This window comes from Portunus trituberculatus, chromosome 36 (assembly GCF_017591435.1).
Source record: "Portunus trituberculatus isolate SZX2019 chromosome 36, ASM1759143v1, whole genome shotgun sequence".
Taxonomy (NCBI): Eukaryota; Metazoa; Arthropoda; class Malacostraca; order Decapoda; family Portunidae; genus Portunus; species Portunus trituberculatus.
In genome coordinates, this window is record NC_059290.1 from 7,076,550 (window position 1) to 7,084,093 (window position 7,544).

The 7,544-nt window shown below is 43.3% G+C and overlaps 1 protein-coding gene across 1 annotated transcript in view; it reads right to left on the minus strand.

Annotated features, from left to right (window-relative positions):
- Positions 1-952: 952 nt before the first annotated feature.
- Positions 953-7,544, minus strand: part of LOC123513462 (probable ATP-dependent DNA helicase HFM1) — a 236,435-nt gene continuing 229,843 nt past the window's right edge. Inside the window, exon 31 of the mRNA XM_045270625.1 lies at positions 953-1,008. The gene's annotated coding sequence lies outside the window, so the exon portion shown is untranslated. The remainder of the gene's footprint in view (positions 1,009-7,544) is intronic.

Sequence of the window (7,544 nt, forward strand, 5' to 3'; positions counted from 1 at the left end):
GCACTTTGAATACCAATGGTGGTGGTGGTAGTGGCGGTGGTGGTGGTTAATAATAGATATAATGATGGTGGTGGTGGTGGTGGTAGTGGGGTTGATGATGATGGTGTTAATGGTGGATATAATGGTGGTGATGGTGGTGCTGGAAGTGATGATGATGGTGTTAATGATAGATATGAAGGTGGACGGTGCATTGGTAACGATGATGATGAAAATAATGATGGTGATGGTGATTATAATGAAGACAAAGATAGTTACAGTGATGTTGGTTATAATGCAGACGACAGTGGTGGTGATGGAGGTGGTGATGGAGGTGGTGATGCATAACAGTCAGGTGTACACAAAGCACCACTCACGACTACCACTGCAGCATTTCTCACAAAGGGCAGAGTGAAGCGAGGGATTACAAACAGGATCGACAACAGCAACACGCCCTCAGGTAGCACGGAACTTCCCAAGGGTATTTAATTACATTGCTCTCGTCTTTTTTGTGATTACGCCTCATACTTGCACACAAACACACACACACACACACACACACACACACACACACACACACACACACACACACACACACACACACTAGTATATTAGTATTACTTTTGATGTTAGTGTTGTTTTTTTCACGATTCTCCTCCTTGTATATTGTTTGTCTATACTAAACGGCTTGTAGTAGTAGTAGTAGTAGTAGTAGTAGTAGTAGTAGTAGTAGTAGTAGTAGTAGTAGTAGTAGTAGCAGCAGCAATTGTAGTAGTAGTAGTAGTAATAATAGTTGTAGAAGTAGAAATAGAAGTAGTAGTAGTTGCAGTCCCATCATTATCATTATTACACCCTCACATTTCACTTCTCTCCCTACAAAGCCACAAAAGCAGTGTGTTCCCTCCCCAGTGTTTGTTGTCTGCGTGAGAGCGAAGGAAGGGAGGCAAGCAAGCAAGCAACAGCACAGGCATTTATTTACCTTGACAGTCCAACGGAGAGCATGCCGGGAGGTGACGTGCAGACTCAGCTTTCCTGCAGGTGTAAATGGAGCAAATGAAATGATACACGATGGAGAAGTGGATGAATAAAGACATGAATATATAAACAACTTAACCCCTTCAGAACCATGAGACGTTCTCCTATTCATTCTGGTTACTATTTGATGATTATATACAGCTTCAGAAACTTATGTGGAGATTAAAAATAGTGAAGAATCTGGCCATTAACTCTTTTGACCTCCATAGACCCTTCTTAATGTAAATAAAATCGTCTAATCACTCCCAAACTCAAGGAAAAATGCGTTCCAGTACTGAAGAGATTAAGAATTATATAACTAAACAACTGACTTACTAAATAAATAGACAAATACATGAATAAATAAACAAATAAGATAAATAAACAGCAGAAAAGACAAGACAGAAACAAGAGGAACATTACCGGGAACTGGACAAGAGCCAACTAAAGAAAGAGGAGGAGGAGGAGGAGGAGGAGGAGGAGGCAGGAAGGACGTAAACCAAGTCCTTTGTGTGACCTCATCCCCACACGGCCTCGGGGTCTCAAGGGGCGCTGACCACTTCTCGAGATGACCTGTTTGGCCTTCTCACCTGCCCTCACACGCGCCGACCCTCCAGAGTAACCAGGGTAGCCAAGAGGTAGTCAAGAGGTGGTCAAGAGGCGGTCAAGAGGTAGTAGGACACGTGTCAACCTTCATGCTTCTAACACTCCACCAGGCACCTTCGCTCGCCCCTTCAAGAGTAGCCAAGAGTAGTCAAGAGTAGTCAAGAGGTAGTCAGGTAGTCAAGTAGTCAGACAGTTTCCTTGGCAACACCTCAGCAGTACACCAGACCATCTGTCCTGCACCTGCTCCTTCAGTAGTTATGAGTAGTCAGGATGTAGTCAGGAGATAGTCAAATAGTCTTCTTGGCAACACGTGCATGTCTAAACGACTTAACACAACATCAGACACCTCACGCACCTTTTCCTCCAGTAGTCACGAGTAGTCAAGAGATAGTCAAGAGGTAGCCAGATACTCACACACACAATCAACACCAGTGACACAACACCAACAATGAGATTAAAGGTATACTCCTCACAGACTCTATACAACACAATACAACCCACACACGACTAAAAGGCTATGCTTCTCCCACACACTCCCACGCAACGCCCACCTACCCACACCCACGCAGATTTCAAAGGGTTATTCCTCTACTACCACTAGAACCAAGAAAACACCTTCGAAAATCTACTCTACTCTCCTTCTTTCGTCTCTTTTCTTCCTCTTCTGCCTCCAAACCCCGCTATCAAGACTGTTTCTCCTATGAATAATGTAAAAATCTTTGTTAATTTGCCACTAGAACCAGGAATCCACCCTTAAAAGCCCGTGTAACCTCTTTCAGCACTGGGACACATTTTTACCATGATTTTAAGTATGATGAGACGATTTTGTTGACATTAGGAAGGGTCTATGGAAGTCAGAAGATTTGTGGCTAGAGTATCACTATTTTAATCCCCACATAAGTTACTGAATCTGTGTAAAATCGTCAAATAATAAGCAAAATGAATATGGAAACACGTCATAGCACTGAAGGGGTTAACCAAACATGTAGTGTAGAGCCTTTAGTATGTAGAGAGAGAGGTGTAAAGACATTTGTCCCTGGCTTTTGGCTGACTCTTTCGAATCTTTTAGGGAACCTGTATTTCAGTGTGGGGTTTTTTAAAGATTTTGTTGCCCTTCACAGTCTTTCCTCTTGCATAAAAAAAAAAAATAAAAAGGAAAAAGTGGAGGTGCAGGGCAGTCGCGTGCTGCCAAAATATATGTCTCAAGACTGTTTCTCACATACACCCATAACACACAACCACACAACACTACATGTATAAGATCAACACCTAAACAAGAACAGCCACTCAACACTATCAACACCACAACACCAATTAATCTCCAATCTAGGCTGTCCGTCTTCTCCAGGCCGCCCCAGCAGAACTCCAAGACCCTCCTGCCTCAGCAAAGACTCAGCACTCCCAGACCTCGCAGACTCTTACGTAAATGAATAATAAAAAACAAAAAACGTGATTCCAGGTAGATGTTGAGCGTTAGAGGTCACAAAAGAGGTAGGAATCGTAGCCATTAACTTTTTAACGTCATGCTTCCACTCGTAACACACACACACACACACACACACACACACACACACACAATACTCCAGGAGAGGTACTTACGGGGATGTAGGCAGTGCTGCAGACTGAGTGATTCCCCGTGTCCTCTCTTCCCGGTTCCCTTTGTGGTCTCATTTATACAATTGAGCAGCTGCAGCCTGCCCTCTAAAGACAACTTCTACTACTTCCTACACTACACTACAACACCTTACACTTTTACACTCTCTTCAAATCAAAATTTAATAATGGCTTCACCACGCCCTGCCTCGGAGTCCCCCTCTGGGGAGGGGACCATAAATGTCCCCAGGTCGGACTGCCCTCTGCTGTCGACCTTGGGTGTCTTGACACTTCATCTAATACTTTCACTATCAATTTCTGCAACATTCGTGGCCTTCGTTCTAATTTTCAATCTGTGGAACACCACCTCTCCTCTACTAAACCTCATCTTCTCTTCCTAACTGAAACACAGTTGTCTGTGACTACTGACAGCAGCCCCTTTTCTGTTCCCTCCTACTTGCTCTATCCTCATTTTCAATCCAAAGCTGGATGTTGCGCATACGTGCGTAACGACACCACTTGCTCTCGTGCCCACAATCTTGAATCTTCAGAATTTTCTACCATCTGGCTAAGACTTCAATGTCACTCTCTAACTAAATTCATCTGTGCTGTATACCTCTCACCTAATTCCTCTGACTATGTAAAATTCTTTGACTATTTGACTTCCAAGGTGGAGCACATCTTATCTCACTTTCCTTTGCTGAGATCTCCATTTTAGGGATTTCAATGTTCACCACCAGCTTTGGCTTTCATCTTCTTTCACTGACCAACCTGGTGAACAAACCTTCAACTTTGCTATCCTTCATGACCTAGAGCAGCTAGTGAAGTTCCCTACCCGTATTCCTGACCGCCTTGGAGACACGCCCAACATTCTTGATCTTTTCCTAACCTCCAACCCTTCTGCTTACTCTGTTAAACTTTCCTCTCCGTTGGGCTCCTCCGACCACAATCTAATTTCCGTTACCAGTTCTATCACTCCAGTGCAGCCTCAGGACCCGCCTAAGCGGAGGTGCTTCTGGCATTTTAACTCTGCTAAGTGGGAGGAACTAAGGCAGTACTATTCTGATTTCCTTGGGATGATTATTGTTTTCATGTCAGAGATCCTTCTCTTTGTGCCGAGCGCATAACAGAGGTGATTATCTCTGGCATGGAGCTATACATTCCTCATACTTTCTCTAACCCTAAAGCTAAAAAGCCTTGGTTTAACTCTGCTTGTTCTCGTGCTGTCAATGATAGAGAGGCGGCTCACAAACGGTTCCGTAGCCATCCAACTGCTGAAACTCATGCCCTATATATTTCTGCCCGTAATCATGCCAAATCTATTCTCCAACTTACTAAAAACTCTTTCATCAATAGAAAATGTCAAAGTCTTTCCAATTCTAACTCCTCTCGAGATTTCTGGCATCTAGCCAATAATATCTCTAACAACTTTACTTCTTCGTCTTTCCCTCCTTTACTTCATCCAGATGGCTCTACAGCTGTCTCTTCTTTTCTAAAGCTGAACTCTTCGCTCAAACCTTTGCTACCAACTCAACTTTGGATGATTCTGGGCATATTCCTCCTACTCCTCCACCCTCTGACTACTTCATCCCTAAAATTAAAATTCTTTATAAAGACGTTTTCCTGGCCCTCTCTGGCCTTGATTCTCGGAAGGCTTACGGTCCGGATGGAGTCCCTCCTGTTGTTCTCAAAACTGTGCTTCCGAACTCGCTCACTGCCTGGTCAAACTCTTTCATCTGTGTCTCTCTACTTCTATTTATCCTTCTTGCTGGAAGTTTGCTCACATTCAACCTGTCCCTAAAAAGGTGACCACTCCAATCCTTCTAACTACCGCCCTATAGCTTTGATTTCCTGCCTTTCTAAAGCCTTTGAGTCTATCCTTAATAGGAAGATAATGAGGCATCTATCAGCTCACAACCTTCTCTCTGATTGCCAGTATGGTTTCCGTAAAGGCAGATCTACTGGTGATCTTCTTACTTTCCTAACTGAATCTTGGTCATCCTCTTTAGGGACTTCGGTGAAACCTTTGCTGTCGGCCTTGACATATCGAAAGCCTTCGATAGAGTCTGGCACAAATCTTTAATTTCTAAACTACCCTCCTACGGATTCTATCCTTCTCTCTGTACCTTCATCTCCAGTTTCCTTTCCGATCGTTCTATTGCTGCTGTAGTAGACGGTCACTGTTCTTCCCTAAAACTATCAACAGTGGTGTTCCACAGGGTTCTGTCCTATCACCCACTCTCTTTCTATTATTCATCAATGATCTCCTAAATCTGACTCAATGCCCTATCCACTCCTATGCTGATGATACCACCCTGCATTATTCAACAGCGTTCAACAGACGCCCAACCCAACAACAATTAAATGACTCAAGGCGAGATGCTATAGGACGCCTAACTTCTGATCTTTCACTTGTTTCTGATTGGGGCAGAGAAAACCTGGTTTTGTTCAATGCCTCAAAACTCAATTTCTACAACTATCTACTCGACATAACCTTCCAGACAACTATCCTCTCTTCTTCAATAACACTCAACTTCCCCTCTCCTCTACATTAAACACACTCGGTCTATCCTTCACTAAAAATCTAAACTGGAAATTTCACATCTCTACTCTTGCTAAATCAGCTTCCAAGAAGTTAGGTGTCCTATGGCGTCTTCGTCCATTTTTCTCTCCCTCCCAGCTGCTTGCTCTGTACAAGGGCCTTATCCGCCCGTGTATGGAGTATGGCTCTCATGTCTGGGGGATCCACACACAGCTTTACTAAACAAGGTGGAATCTAAAGCTTTTCGTCTTATCAACTCTTCTCCTCTAACTGACTGTCTTGATTCTTTAAGTCACCGCCGCAATGTTGCATCTTTATCTGTCTTCTACCGCTGTTTTCATGCTGTCTGCTCTTCTGAACTTGCTAACTGCATGCCTTCCCCTCCTGCGGCCTCGCTGCACAAGACTCTCTACTTCTTCTCATCCCTATTCTGTCCATCTTCCTAATGCAAGAGTTAACCAGTATCTTCACTCCTTCATTCCCTACACTGGTAAACTCTGGAACTCTCTACCTGTGTCTGTATTTCCACCTGCCTATGACTTAAACTCTTTCAAAAGAGGAGTGTCAAGACACCTCTTACGTTAACTGGACCCTCCTTTTAGATTTTTTGTTTTTCTCTTTCTACTTTCCTCTTAACAGGGCCTGGCAACCAGCGGGATTTTTTTTTTTTCCAACACTTTGTTTGCCCTTGGCCAGTGCCCTTGTAATGTAAAAAAAAAAAAAAAAAAAAAAACACACACACACACACACACACTCTCTCTCTCTCTCTCTCTCTCTCTCTCTCTCTATCTCTCTCTCTCTCAAGACTGTTTCTCCTGTTAATGATGCTGAAATCTTGTTAATCTGTCGCTGCAATCATAAAAAGACACCCTTAAAAACCCATATCACTTCAACTAGACCCATGCAAACCGCCAAAAAACACCCTTAAAAATCCATAGCACTTCAATTAGACCCATTTCAAACTCGTACACACACACACACACACACACACACACACACACACACACACACACACACACACACACACACACACACACACACACACACACACACACACACACAGACACAGGTGGGATGGGGCCACTCGTGAATCCAATGGTATAGGCATCATTACCTGTGCGAGACTCAGGTGTGCAAGGAGCCGCAGAGAGAGAGAGAGAGAGAGAGAGAGAGAGAGAGAGAGAGAGAGAGAGAGAGAGAGAGAGAGAGAGAGAGAGAGAGAGAGAGAGTATGGACGCCAGTAGCAACAATAAACACGGTACATTTCCTAACATTTTGACGTTCCAATGATGCAATTTCGTTTCGCTGTGTTCCATGCACGTAAGACAACCACGACGAGCTGCTGCGTGTACATGGGACTGTGTGAACGTATGCACGCACTTACGTTATGCCCTTCTTCCTTGTTTACGTACGCGAAATAATGAAGAAAATGCACGTGTGTCTTGTGAAGGTGTGTGTTGAAATGTGTTGAAATGAATTAATGAGTGAGTTAGATGAATGAATTAGCAAGTTAGGAAAATAAGAGAAAGGTTAGAGAAAGACAAAAATAAAAAGGAAGACAAGAGGAGGTCGAGAGCGAAAGGAAGAGGAAAACAAGACAAAAAGAGAAAAGAAGAGAAGTGAAGAAGAAGTAAGAGAAAGACAAGAGGAAGACAGAAAGAAAGAGAGAAACAAGAGGAAGACAAAAGGAAAGAGGAAAATTAGAGGAAGACAAGGACAGAACAAAAAGGACATGAGGAAAAAAACGAAGAAGAAAAAGAAGAAAAAGACAAAAGAAGGCAAATGAAGAGCAAGAAAGAGAAAGACAATTAAG